Raw genomic sequence first — 13,524 nt, forward strand, 5'->3', positions numbered from 1 at the left:
CCGCAATACATCTTAGCTTTGCGGGTCTAGCCTATAACCGCCTAACATACTTTACTATAAATTTCTCATATTAACCATTAAATAAAATCCAAGGGCTAGACTAGTACCGCATTACATCTTAGCTTTTTGGGTCTTGCTTATAACCGCCAAACATTCTTTACTATAAATTTCTCATATTAACCATTAAATAAAATCCAAGGCCTAGACTAATACCGCAATACATCTTAGCTTTGCGGGTCTAGCCTATAACCGCTCGACTATTGTGACGCCTTTAAAAACTGGAAACAAGAGTTGAATCAATGAGAAGTGCGACTTTGATGAATCGATTTTAGTCAGATTTTACTCATGATACGAATCTGGATAAAAATGTTCAGCTGACATAAGTCACATACTCAACCTGAAGAGCAATGAGATATTATTAGAAGTTAGTGAAAAGTTAATAGAAAATAAAGAAGAAATGTCAACCATTGTACAAAAAAACAGGAAATGAAGAAGTAAGTTACAGTGTGACAGGATTGAAATAGGTGATAACAAGCTGTATCGTGCATGATTGCCGGAACATTACCGATAACGTCCGAGAATGGGTGACGCATTGAACTTCAACAGTTCCGCCATCTGTAGCAGAAGAAAAAAAAACTATTCAGTTTTCACTTACACAAAAATATATTTACTAGTTACGTACAGGAAAGAACAGGAAATGAACCTGCGTCTCTCAGTCTGTCTCCGTCCAATTCGAGCGGGGTATTTTATTTTAACCACAGGCTCGCTAGAGTGATATATCCTGACAAAATGAAATTGTATGATGACGTCAATGGGTATTGCTCGTTAGTTTTATTCGTGGTTGGGGGCCCCTCTCTAATTAAAAAAAAAAAAAAACTTCTATATGTTATTAGACAAACTAATTAACTTGTATTTTTGTGTGTGTGTAAAAGCATAGCTTTTCTGCAGACTTGGAATGTTTACCCAAGTATTTTGGGTGAGAAACCTTTATGTTCCAGAAACCTAACCTAACTTAACTTAACCTAACCTAACCTAACCTAACCTAACCTAACTTAACCTAACCTAACTTAACCTAACCTAACCTAACCTAACCTAACCTAACCTAACCTAACCTAACCTAACCTAACTTAACCTAACCTAACCTAACCTAACCTAACCTAACTTAACCTAACCTAACCTAACCTAACCTAACCTAACCTAACCTAACCTAACCTAACCTAACTTAACCTAACCTAAAAATCAATTTTCAAAGATGGAAGCCTGACTCTATCTTCAAACTCAGTGCTGCCTTGAAACTAATTTTTCTTGCAAAAAAGTTTCAGTTATTATTATTTTTTTCATTTTATTGATCCATAAATATTAGTTATTTTTACAAATTTAAAGAAAACAAGAGAATTTTCAAAGAGGGTAATCGTCCTTTCTGTGTATGGAAATCGTTCTTTCAAATTCACAATTTTTGTGCAACTCATTTATTTTATGGTCATTTATACTATAGCTAATATACAGGATGATCCATTTAAAACGCACCAATCTCTAATAAACTTTTTAGGAAAGCGGAATTTCGAAAAAACCCACGAAGTAAACTATATGTTCTTTTTGGTCTAGTTTTCAAATTTTCCACTCCCGATGTTGTTTCTTCATTTTTGGCGGAGTTACGGCCAAGAAACCTGTTTGAGGTTCCATAAGGACTACTGGTTTTGACAATGGTTATGAAAACTACATAAAAAGTTGTGAAAAATGACGTTGACCCCGTTTCGATATCCCTAATATTTGTCGAGATATTTAAGATCAAAGTTACAATTTATCTATTCGTGAACGGTTTTCGATAGAAGAAGTCTTGCATACTGGGCACATTGAAATGATGTGATGATTGCTTTTATTTGATGATAAAATAAATTTATCCTGATTCACCCACAACCATTACATTACACTACATGTTTTAAAATCTTCAATTATTATTATTTTTTTACTAAAGCATCACCAATAATATTTTTGCAGTCAGAGGACCTCCCAAAACGCGTGTATTTCAGGTGGAAAATTAATATTGAAAACCGTTCACGAATAGATAAAATTGTAACTTTGATCTAAAATATCTCGACTAATATTAGGGATATCGAAACGGGGTCAACGTCATTTTTCACAACTTTTTATGTAGTTTTCATAATCATTGTCAAAACCAGTGGTCCTCATGAAACCCCAATCGGGTTTTTTGCCCGTAACGCCGCCAAAAATGAAGATACAGCATCGGGGGTGGAAAATTTGAAAACTAGACCAAAAAAAGAACATATAGTTTAGTTCGTGGGTTTTTTTTAGAAATTCCGCTTTCCTAAAATGTTATTAGCGATTGGTGCGTTTTAAATGGATCACCCTGTATAATAGTGATAAGACTTCGTGCATTTTAATACGCGGTTTCTATTTTACTATTTCAGCATGCATATTATATATGCTTCAAAAGATGAGAGACTAAGATCTGATTCAAGGACACTGGATCCAATTTTCTGCTGAAATCCCCCTCCCCCATTCGGAAAATGCCCCCCTTCCGGTTGAGGGATTTTCAAATGAACGCTGGGGTTTTCCTGTGGTATTGCAATCGTGAAGTAATTTTCAGAATTACTGCGAATAAATCTCACCACAATCGCAACCAAATGCTGAGAATTTATTGTGCGCATAAATAGTAGAGTAACAGACAAAAAAGTCTGTAGTTTCGTAACAGTATACAAACCGGAAATCCCTGCTGTTGCGTCAGTTCCATCGAAACGTTTTTTTTATTATTATTTTTTACAGAATAAAAACTTAAAACTGAAAAAGAAATCCTCCCAAAAAATATATTTATCTCTCTCTCTCGAATAATATTGTAACAATTATTACCAAATAACTCTATACGTCACATTCTCGGCGGGAGTTCCTACCTCATGCCTGTCTCAATTATATTAAATCTTAAAAAAAAAAAAAAAGCGCGCGGTCCAGACTTTAGTAGACAGCTGTTAAAATGTCCCACGTCATTAATCTGCGACAACCAAAAAAATAAAAGACATGCAATCAGATGTATGGGTTATTGTGGGAGCGATTTTGTGTGGTTTTTAGTTCAAATTCACCGCCTAACAAGATCCGCCCAAACTATTAATTCTATTTTAACCTTAGAATTACTGTTTGTTGTTCAAGAGTTTCCCGGTTTTGGAAACGATATCGTTGTTTGAATAAACCTCCCGTCCCTCCTTACTGGTCCCTATTTATATATTCTATTTCCACGTCATTCTTTAACGTTTCGACTTGTTTTTTTTTGACGTTGTTAGCTAGAAAGTTAGAATTTATAACTAACAATATACATCACTAAATATAAACTCTTATATGAGTATTTAGAGCATTATACGTATTCCTGGCTAGATTTTATTTCTTTACAAAATGGATGAAAATGTTGCTGAACTTGTCCGTGTTGTCAGGAAAGAGTTCTTGAAGAAAGATTTTGAGCTAGAGGGATTTATATGAGATTGCAGGCTGAAGAGGAGTTTTCTGTATCGTGTTTTAGCAACTTGAGTGGTAAAAGAAATGTTAAGGTCAGTGTGGAGACATAAAATGGAGCGTTTACAATAGTTCGAAGTATTTTAGATTGTAGAGATTGAATCCTTTGGAGATTGGAGCGTTTGGTTGAACCCCACAGCTCTATTCCATACGTCCAGATGGGTTTCAAAATAGAAGTATAAATCAGTCTTTTGTTGTCCAGAGAGAGAGTTTTGATCTATCGTCTAAGAGTCTTTTAAGTAGTCGATAGCGTCTGTTTAGTTTTGTTCTTTTTAGTCTAGTGTGGGGGGTTACCATCTCATCTAAATAAAAATATATTTTGAGGGAATTTCTACTTCTTCTTTTAAAACGGGATCATTCTGGAATTCCAGGGAGAGTGGCAGACCACATCGCTTCCAAACGTCGCCGGAAGTAGTCTCTGCGTTTTTACAGGCTCCCCGAGGAAAGGGCCCTGGACCACGTGTATACTCGTCTTCAGTAAGTTAACGGAAACTGGTGAATTGTGTGTACCCGGAGATTGCCTCGATCTCCCCCTCCCCTAAGCGCTATTTCCTTCGTAAAAACTTTTTTTTCTATTTTCAATTTTATTTCAGTCCATCGAGGGGGGGCCACAAGAAATTACCTCGGGGGGCCGCCAGTTTTAACACCGCCTGCTTTAGCCTAATATTAAGGAGCACTTGGGCATAATCTCGGGATCTTTGGGTGTTAAATAGGAACCAGTGGGCTTAGATCGTAGTGTTGCGGGGGGGGGGGTGAACGATTACAAGAGAATCAAGTGTTGGAAGTTTTAAGGAAATTAGTGAACTAGAACGGGGCCAGCAAGAAGAAGGAAACCACTTTGGACTCAGTTGTCCTTAAAGAGGTTATTTCCGGTGGTCACTCGATACTTCTTGATCGCAATATATCCGGTGATATTACTCCAGTAAGAACCTATCAAATACGAGAGTTTTTTTTTTTGCTTAAAAGTATTTCAATTACGTGCGGCGGAAATACTAATTTGCTCTTAATTTCCCCCACCCAGAGTGACGATGATTGGGAATTAAGAGCTGACGAGGACTTCTTTCCAATACTCCTGTAATCCCTACCATAGTTTCTGTTTGAACTTTTACAAGTTTCCTACACTGAATTCGAACTTTCAATAGCGAGATTTCCTCGCCAACTCAGCTACCTCCGTTTCCTTCATTCCAGATTTATATAAATTTATCCAAAGAGCGCTAACCAGTTTGTTATTAATTTAAAAAAAAATAAGAAAAAAAAGAGTAATTAGAGCTAACAGCTGATCTACTTATTCGTAGCCCTATTGGTCGCAGTTCTTTATTTTTTTTAACTCATCAATCCCAGCTGACACACCATGAAAAAAAACTGGTTAGGTGTTCTCACTTGCTTCAAATTTAATAAAATGATAGTATTGATGGTGGTAGCATGAATATCTAAGGGAATCCTACACTTCTCCAACCACCAACCTCGGGAATCGCCAGCAGGAATCGGGAAGCTGGCAGATTAGGTTAATCACTCTTTGGGCTCAAGATCCCTACTTGAAAAATGTAATCATTAAAGTGTTACTTCCGGTTAAAAAAAAATGTTGATCTCCAACTTCCACTTATGGTGACGTAATATGGTATTTTGCGAGTTTTTATTTCGTTTTTGACCAACACACATTCACAAACTGGGAAACTCAATATTGGCATTTCCTCGTGAAAAACTCAATTATAGCAGCAGCGGAAGTGTGAGAGAGACAAAACAAAACAAAAAAAGAAAAGAATATCCAAAGGAACCATTGGTTTTGATACGTGAGATAGGATCAATTTTCTCTCCTATTCCAATTTAAACCACCTCCACTTCCTGTGACAGTATAACTGTATGGCTAACGAGCCCGTCTATTGTACTGACTGCTACTTGCCAGCTCCTGGAACTTATTATTCCCGCCATAAAAGTGGGCGCCCAATTCTCACATATCCGTCTGCTTATATTCCGCTCGGGTTAAATCCTCCTTCTTCTCCTTCTTTTCTTCCGGTTCCTATCATTGTTTCTAACTTCCTTCCGATACAATTTTTTTTTTTTTTGTATTTCCTCCTGCACTTTTTTACAAATAAAACGTTTCTTTCACAACTAAATTGTAAAAGAATATGAGATCACTAACCCTTCTTACTTTGCGGTTGAACTGAAGATAAATTAAGGAGGAGAAGTGGTTCTTCGGGGAACATTAAAGAAAAACTAGAGCCGCAGGAAATGTACAATAATACTGGCGGGGGAGGGGGGCGGAAATAGCATGTCTGTTATTTACATTCAAGCAAATAACCCAACTTGAATAGAGCAGCAAGTAAACGTGCAGTATAACATATATGGCTGATATTCAATATAATGGTAGCAGTGTATATCAAGCAAACAGTCTACTCAAGAAGGCAGTGGTATCTGCCACATACTCGAGCGCACTCACACCAATGTCGGCTAGAAATGGTAATAACAAGAAAACACTTTAGAATACGCCGCCAAACTCTGTATATTTTTATGTCAGACACAGAATTGTGGGATACAAAAATAAATAAATAATAAAAATGATAAAAACTATACCTGGAAATATTATTGCAATTACCAGTGAAGTATTGCAATTACCAGGGAGTATTGCTATTATTAGAGAGTATTGCAATTACCAGGGAGTATTGCAATTCCCAGAGTATTATTGCAATTATTAGAGAGTATTGCAATTACCAGGGAGTGTTGCTATTACCAGGGAGTATTGCAATTACCTGGGAGTGTTGCTATTACTAGAGAGTATTGCAATTACCAGGGAGTGTTGCAATTACTAGAGAGTATTGCAATTACCAGGGAGTGTTGCTATTACCATGGAGTGTTGCTATTACCAGGGAGTATTGCAATTACCTGGGAGTGTTGCTATTACTAGAGAGTATTGCAATTACCAGGGAGTGTCGCAATTACTAGAGAGTATTGCTATTACCAAGGAGTATTGCAATTACCAGGGAGTGTTGCAATTACCAGGGTAGTATTGCAATTACCAGGGAGTGTTCTATTGCCAGGGAGTATTGCAATTACCAAGGGGGAGTATTGCAATTACCAGGGGGGAGTATTGCAATTACCAGTGAGCGGAGTTCGAAAAAGTGTCCATTGATAGTTTTCAGTGCGCGCTCGTGGCAGAGAAATAGTGTCATGTCTTAGCAGGGTGAAAATGTCAAAACCCAGAAACTGCTGTAACCACTTCTTCATGGATTGTAGCGACTTGAAGAATCTTTTACGGTTTTGGAAGCAACTGACTAAAAAAGATCTCCTTAATTTCTTTCCAAGTGCCTGATCAGAATAGGCGGATTCTCTGCTTCATTCCCTCTTGATACTCATCTTTGGTGGTAAAGTTTCTGACATAATCATTTGTCTGGATCATTCTGTCCTTGGAGAGGTTCCGAATTAAGTTACTTAGAATAGAATTTTTCGCTTTCCTTTAAACTCATCGAAGTTGAAAAGTGTGAAAAAGGAAAAACCTAAGGCTCTTTCTTCCTTTTTCTTTTTAAGCTTTTTTCCCCACAATATCATTGCCGGAAAACTAAAGAATGTTGTACAGTTTTCCAGCCAGCTGTGTCAGTAGCTTCCATTCCTGACTGTCGCTTCTAAAATTATACTTCCTTCAGTACCGGATACATTGTTTTCATTCCTTCAGGTATACATTGGGTGCCAACATTCTGCAGGGACGCTAAGATCCCTGAAAAAAAGAATACACTCTAAAGCTGGATTACAGTGTACCATCTCTGGTATCATCAACAAACAACAGATGCATTAAATCCCAGACAGAATATTATTCCACAATTTCATCATACGTATCTACAAAGCTGGCAAACAACGCCGGCCATGTTTAATCTTTACTGCCAAAGTGTGGCTGTACAAAACAACATCCCCCTCCTACTTCCTCCTCTCCATCGCCAGTAAAATAATAAAATTTGGAATGCCAATAAAAAAAAAAACAAAAAAATAGCACAGGCTACTCTCCAGCAGGATGAGTATCATCTATCGGCCAGGAACATCTGGGAACTGTTTGCTACAGAGGAGAAAATATTTAGGTAGATATTTTGTAATCTCCTGAGTCCCCCATCCCCACCACCACGACTGCTGGACAGCGGTTAAAATAAAACAAAAAAGATCCACAGCCTCTATGATATAAACTTTTTTTTTTTTATCGTATTTCTTGATTTAACATTCCACACAGTTCATATTTTTTCTATTTTCTGTTTGTTTATCTGTTGATGTATGAGAAAGCTTTACATCTGTTTTTTTTTTTTTGTGGGGGGGCCAATTCCTGATGCAGGACATTACCACGCTACTAGGGATCAACCATGTGCCTCAAAATCCTTATTCTAACAAAAATAAAAAAAAAATGAAAACTTGCAATTTTTACTTTTCCTAAACAATCATTCAGAACTTCCGCTTTTATCAACTCCTAAAAATACGACTTTTCGTGTTATCTCCTGGCTTCCGGTTTTAACTGAATTTCAGTTGCCTTAAATACGATACATTTAATTTCAAAATAAAAACTTGCATAAAAAAACTATGGCTGTGTCATGGATATTTTTTATATAAAATATTTTTATTTATGTATTTAGGATGAAATCAAGGAAACAAATCGACGATCGAACACAATCTATGCCTATACAGACCGTTGTCGATGTAAAAGCGATTTCATCATCCACTTGCATAATTTCAACCGCCCTAGCTGCAGAGATGTACTGGACACGTCGTTGATCCGCTCGGCCATATTCATTCTTTTACGTTCCTAGGCACAGCTTGACGCGGTCATATGGTGTTTTATTATTACCATTCGATTGTTCTTGAGAAGCCCTTTCCAACCGTATACGATCTCCTGTATTTGGTTTTGACTTTTCGATGCGCGTCGAAGGCCGACATTATATATTTTTGATAATATTTTTTTTATTCTAACACCTTATTATATTCACTGTCACTATTTTACACTAATGTTTTATATACAATCAACAGATTGTGACAACGGCTGACGATTAAAACTTAAACGAACATCGTTGCTTCTCCGAGTCGAAAGTTGTACAAATTGCAAATCTCGATACGCAGCAAAATGATCTCAAAATGGCGGCGCTTCTCCCTCCACCGCGCGCGAAGCGTCACAGTCCTCGCTTATCGTAATGAATTCTTTGATCCTTTCAGCTATCCAGTGGTCTAATTTAATTTTGGATGTAGACGATAGATTCGAAACTATAATGCCAAACTGTATCCCCCAATTTTGTTATCAGTAGGTTTTTTGGATTGCCTATGATAGCAAATTTAAAAACTTATTCACGTCAAAAAATAATATAATTCAATAAAAATTCCTAGTTTCATAAAAATAAAAAAATAAAAAAAATACGTTGCTCCAGCGGCGGGTTGAAGTGATTCTGTGAGTGAGTCTACGTAAGTCACAAAAAGACACTTCCCCCATTTTAGCTTGCACTCCATTTTCTCTGGTACATTAAGCACGAAAACTTGCCCAACAAACTGGGGAATTAATAGAGGAGAAGGTTAGGGAGGTGTAGTTGGAGGAATCCCCATATGCTTTCACACAGTGTTGCCATCCACCGGGTACTGAACCAGGGCAATGGAGGTGCGTGCTATAAATCTACAGAACTTGTCATACGATGTATCCGTGAGTTTTAGAGATAACACTGAGCGTGAGTTTGTCTGTTCTGTAAAAAAAAAATAAAATAAAATAAGTTTGTGTTTTTTTTAAGAAATAACGAAATGTACACGCCTTCCATTAACCTAAACTTACGATACGCTTGGGTGCAGGGTGGCCAATCTTTTTATGGTTGACCTAAAATTTCCCTTTTTAAGAATTCCCATATTTTCCAATAATGATTCACAGGGAGGAAAAAAATTCAGTCCTAATCCCTTACCGGAAGTACCCCCACTTTTTCTTTGATCAGATTTTCTCGAAAATTGTTCTACCAATTTTCTTTAAGCTGATGGACTATTGGAAACAATTTTCCACAGGAAAAATCGATTAAGGGAACTCCTCGCGTGATGCTTAGGGGGTAGGTGGTCTCTTCCCTTGATAGTTCCAATTCTGCAATAAGAACGGTTATAAATGAGGAAGGATAATGGTGTTGCTAATTTTCCCAATTTTGAAGGAAATTCCACTTCCGGAAGTAGTGTTTTATCGAACGATTTTTCTCACTTTTCCAAGATTTTCCCCATTTCATGTAGTAGTCTTATAGTGCGGATAATGTTAGTAGTAATTAAATCCAGGAGGAACTTTGGTTCTTAAGGACTTACACCATTCACTAATTATTTCAAGCTTTTAGCGCTTTTAGTCTTCATTATACTTTACGAGTCATGAAAGTTTTTTACAGCGAAATAAAATCTAGAATTTATAATATAAAGATAACTGTGTTTTTCCAGTTTTAGCCAGTGGAAAAGCTGCGAAAAATTTCATCATCAATGAATAGGACTCTAAGACATTATGATGTTCTCAACTCTTCTTCTCTGCTCTGAGAATAACGAAGAAAAAGGGAAGAAGGAGAAAATAGGTAACAGGAGTGGGGGGAGCGGAAGCTTTTGTAAGGGAAATTCAATTACGTTACGAATGATGACTTTAGGAGTTACGACTTTCCAGGGATATTTTTTTTTTTTTACGCCTAATAGTTTGGTAGCACTGAAGGGTAAAGTTTGCCAAAAAGGGGGGGTGTTTAGGGAGAGGGGAAACTGTTGAGGATAAATATAGTTGACAAGAGGTGTGTGAGTGGGGGAGGAAGGTGTGTTTAGGATGACAACGTTTAACTCCTAACGATCTTATCGTTGGCTTTGGAAGTAGAGAGTAAAATCGGAGCTCCACTGTATTCTAACATCCTGTTGGCTGGTGTGTGTGTGTGTGTGTGTGGGGCAGCCTCTAAGGGAAGTTGATGCTGTTAATACAATTTTTTTTTTTTTTTTTTTTAAACTACCAGGAGTGGGATGGTTTATGAGAACATCCTTTGGATGCCCATAACATTTTGTACAACCGTGTCATAATAATTCTGTTCAGTACGACAATGTCTGCAGAAGCTCTGTCTCTAGAAATAACTGTTCTAACAGCTACATTTTAATGCGAACAACGTTGCACATTTTCTCTGCAATAGCCTTCTTTTTTTTTTCTATTGACAGCCTAAGCATCCATAAATCTGAGCTCCTTTATCTTTTCTTCCTTCCTCTTTTACTTCTATTGTAGATGGGCGACAACCTGCTGATGGTGCCTTTCATTCTCTACTATCTGTACTCCTTTAACGTCTGCATTTACTATCCCCTGGAATATGATCCACCTTCTTCACTATTTATCGTACTATTTATGGATCAAAAAGAGAAATCTGCAACCCTTGCGCCTGGTAGGATGTCTTTATCTATTAAATATAAACTTACTGACTAGACGGGGGCGAAGGGGAGGCATTAAGGTTAATGTTTTCCATAATACTTCATGGTTCTTTTTTATGGTGCGAGGGCTTGTTATCTCTCTCTAAGGCCCTTATAGGTCTTACCTTCAATAACTTCAACAACTTAGCCAAACATCCCATACAAAGTTATCTTTTCAAGCTTGGCTTGAGAAGTTACCAATGCACTCCTCTATGGCCAAGTTTCACCCATCATTTCCTCAGTTCTTGGGGTGTGATTTTGAGGTGCTCTAGGTTTAAGAGGCTTGTTGAGCGATCATATGGCGCGACTAGCAGGTTTGCCATTAAAAAAGTAAAGTAAAATAAAGTAATTGGCTATTATTTCAGGCAGGGTTTATGTCCAACTACCAAATTAGGTGTCATGGACGGAGGTGACTAGCAAACATACTTTACTATAAATTTCTCATATTAACCATTAAATAAAATCCAAGGGCTAGACTAGTACCGCAATACATCTTAGCTTTGCGGGTCTAGCCTATAACCGCCTAACATACTTTACTATAAATTTCTCATATTAACTATTAAATAAAATCCAAGGGCTAGACTAGTACCGCAATACATCTTAGCTTTGCGGGTCTAGCCTATAACTGCCTAACATACTTTACTATAAATTTCTCATATTGACCATTAAATAAAATCCAAGGGCTAGACTAGTATCGCAATACATCTTAGCTTTGCGGGTCTAGCCTATAACCGCTTGGCTAACGTGGCGCCCTTTGCCACTACGTTTGCCTTAAAGAGACCAGGACCATTTTGGGACTTACATTTTAAATTTTTTTTGCACGGAATTACGAGTTGCCGGAAGTATGTTCACCAGATTTCCAATCCAAAAATGGACGTTACATTTTTCCTTCTCTATAATAATTCCTCTCGCTATAGCTCTCAAAATTTGTTTTTTTTTAAAACATGTTTTCCGGGAAAATTTTATTATGCGCTCTGTCTCTCTCTCTCTCTTTCCTCTCTATTAAGGCACTTCCGGTTCAAGAACTTTCTTCAAAAAACACATATAATATCCTCCCTATTGAGGTAATAATACTTGATTACCTACCCTCCACGTGACAAACCTGTAACAACAGTAAAAATAACCTTCAATTACAGCTGATTTTCAAGGACGAACGACAAAATGGTTGGAAAAAAAAAAAGAAGAAGTAAATTCCGTAAGCCAATGCAAACTGTATTTTATTTATACAATTAGAAGAATTACGTATTATACACAGTCCCAGTCATCATTACACGAGGAGATAGCTGTCTCTCTCTCTTTTTTTTTAGCCACAGCCTTCTTTATAAATATATAGATATATTTTTGTTTTTTGGCAAAATAAAAATAGCTCGTTCTAATCAGAGATAGATTTATACATTATTTATATAAATATAAAGGCAACAGTGGGGGTCTATAAACAGAGTTAAATAGATCGTGTGGGTGGATTACAGGAAATCATGGGCGAGAACTCGCAAGTCGTTTAAAGAAATGGGAAGGAACTAAGCTTCAAGTGGTACCATATTCGATCTGTTTCCAAAAATATCCCTACAGCGGGCGACGAAAATGGCTCGTGTGTGTGCCTGCCTCATTTGGCAATATTTTCTGAGGTAATTCTTTTTATATTTATTTTATATCCTTAGATAAGACTAGATAGTTATTTATATATATTTTTGCTTGCCACAATAACTTCTAAAAGTGGCATGATTAAAGTACTAATGGAGTTATTACTGTTTGAATGTCATATGGGCATGTATCAGGTCCAACAGCTCTGCTTTGGATTGGACCAAACACAGTTTATACAGGGTTCCACCGCGCTACTTAGACACCACATTGACAACAAACACAACTTTGACTTTCAGAATGTGACCGTACTCGATAGAGGAAAAAACCAGTATAAGCGAAATTTTCTTGAAATGTGCCACATAGTAAAACAGAACAACACAGTTAACTTTAGGACAGACACGTCGAATTTAGCCAACTGTTACAATTTTATCATTAAAAAATAAATAGATATCCAAATTTTGTACATAATTATTGCTGGTTTTTTTAAATTTACTTCAAATCTTTTGGTTATTTGTTATTTAGTGCATAAGGGTTATTTGGTTTCTCCGTTGTTTTGTGTTAAACGGGTTTTGTTGTTTAAAGAAATTTCCCAATATTTATTGTATTTACTCTTTTGTTGTAATTAGTCTATTGTATCTGTCCAATTGTAATTACCAAAATTCCCGTTTAAGTCCCGCTATATCTGTGTGTATTTACCTGCTTCTCCATTTCTGGCTCTTAGTTTCTGTAACTCAACCAACCCGCAGAGCCACGTAAGTTTCAATAATTATAAAGAATTTAGTTTATTTTACTGTTTATTTTTGTATTACTGATTTTTACTGTTTTTTCTATGTTACTGACTCTGTAAATTGTTTTGTATTTGTAATATCCAGGCCCTGAAGAGGGTCTTCCATCCTAAGTTTATACAGGGTGTAAATTCTCAAATATTTCAGAGTTTAAAATTTTTTTTTTTTTTATAGTTCAATTTGTAACCTTTGACTTCCTTATTTTAAGAAAGCCTACTTTAAAATTGACTATTGGTCCATCTAAAAG

At 36.7% G+C, this 13,524-nt stretch overlaps 1 protein-coding gene across 2 annotated transcripts in view; it reads right to left on the bottom strand.

Moving 5' to 3' along the window:
• The window catches only part of LOC141448148 (uncharacterized), a 195,160-nt gene that overhangs the window by 128,362 nt on the left and 53,274 nt on the right, over positions 1 to 13,524 (bottom strand). Inside the window, exon 3 of one of the 2 annotated variants that reach the window (XM_074116271.1) lies at positions 566 to 615. The exons of the other annotated variant lie outside the window; for it this stretch is intronic. The gene's annotated coding sequence lies outside the window, so the exon portion shown is untranslated. The remainder of the gene's footprint in view (positions 1 to 565; positions 616 to 13,524) is intronic. 2 annotated transcript variants of the gene reach the window in all.

The sequence above is a fragment of the Rhodnius prolixus genome, unplaced genomic scaffold (assembly GCF_049639745.1).
Source record: "Rhodnius prolixus isolate KJV_2025 unplaced genomic scaffold, Rpr scaffold_13, whole genome shotgun sequence".
In the NCBI taxonomy this organism is placed as follows: Eukaryota; Metazoa; Arthropoda; class Insecta; order Hemiptera; family Reduviidae; genus Rhodnius; species Rhodnius prolixus.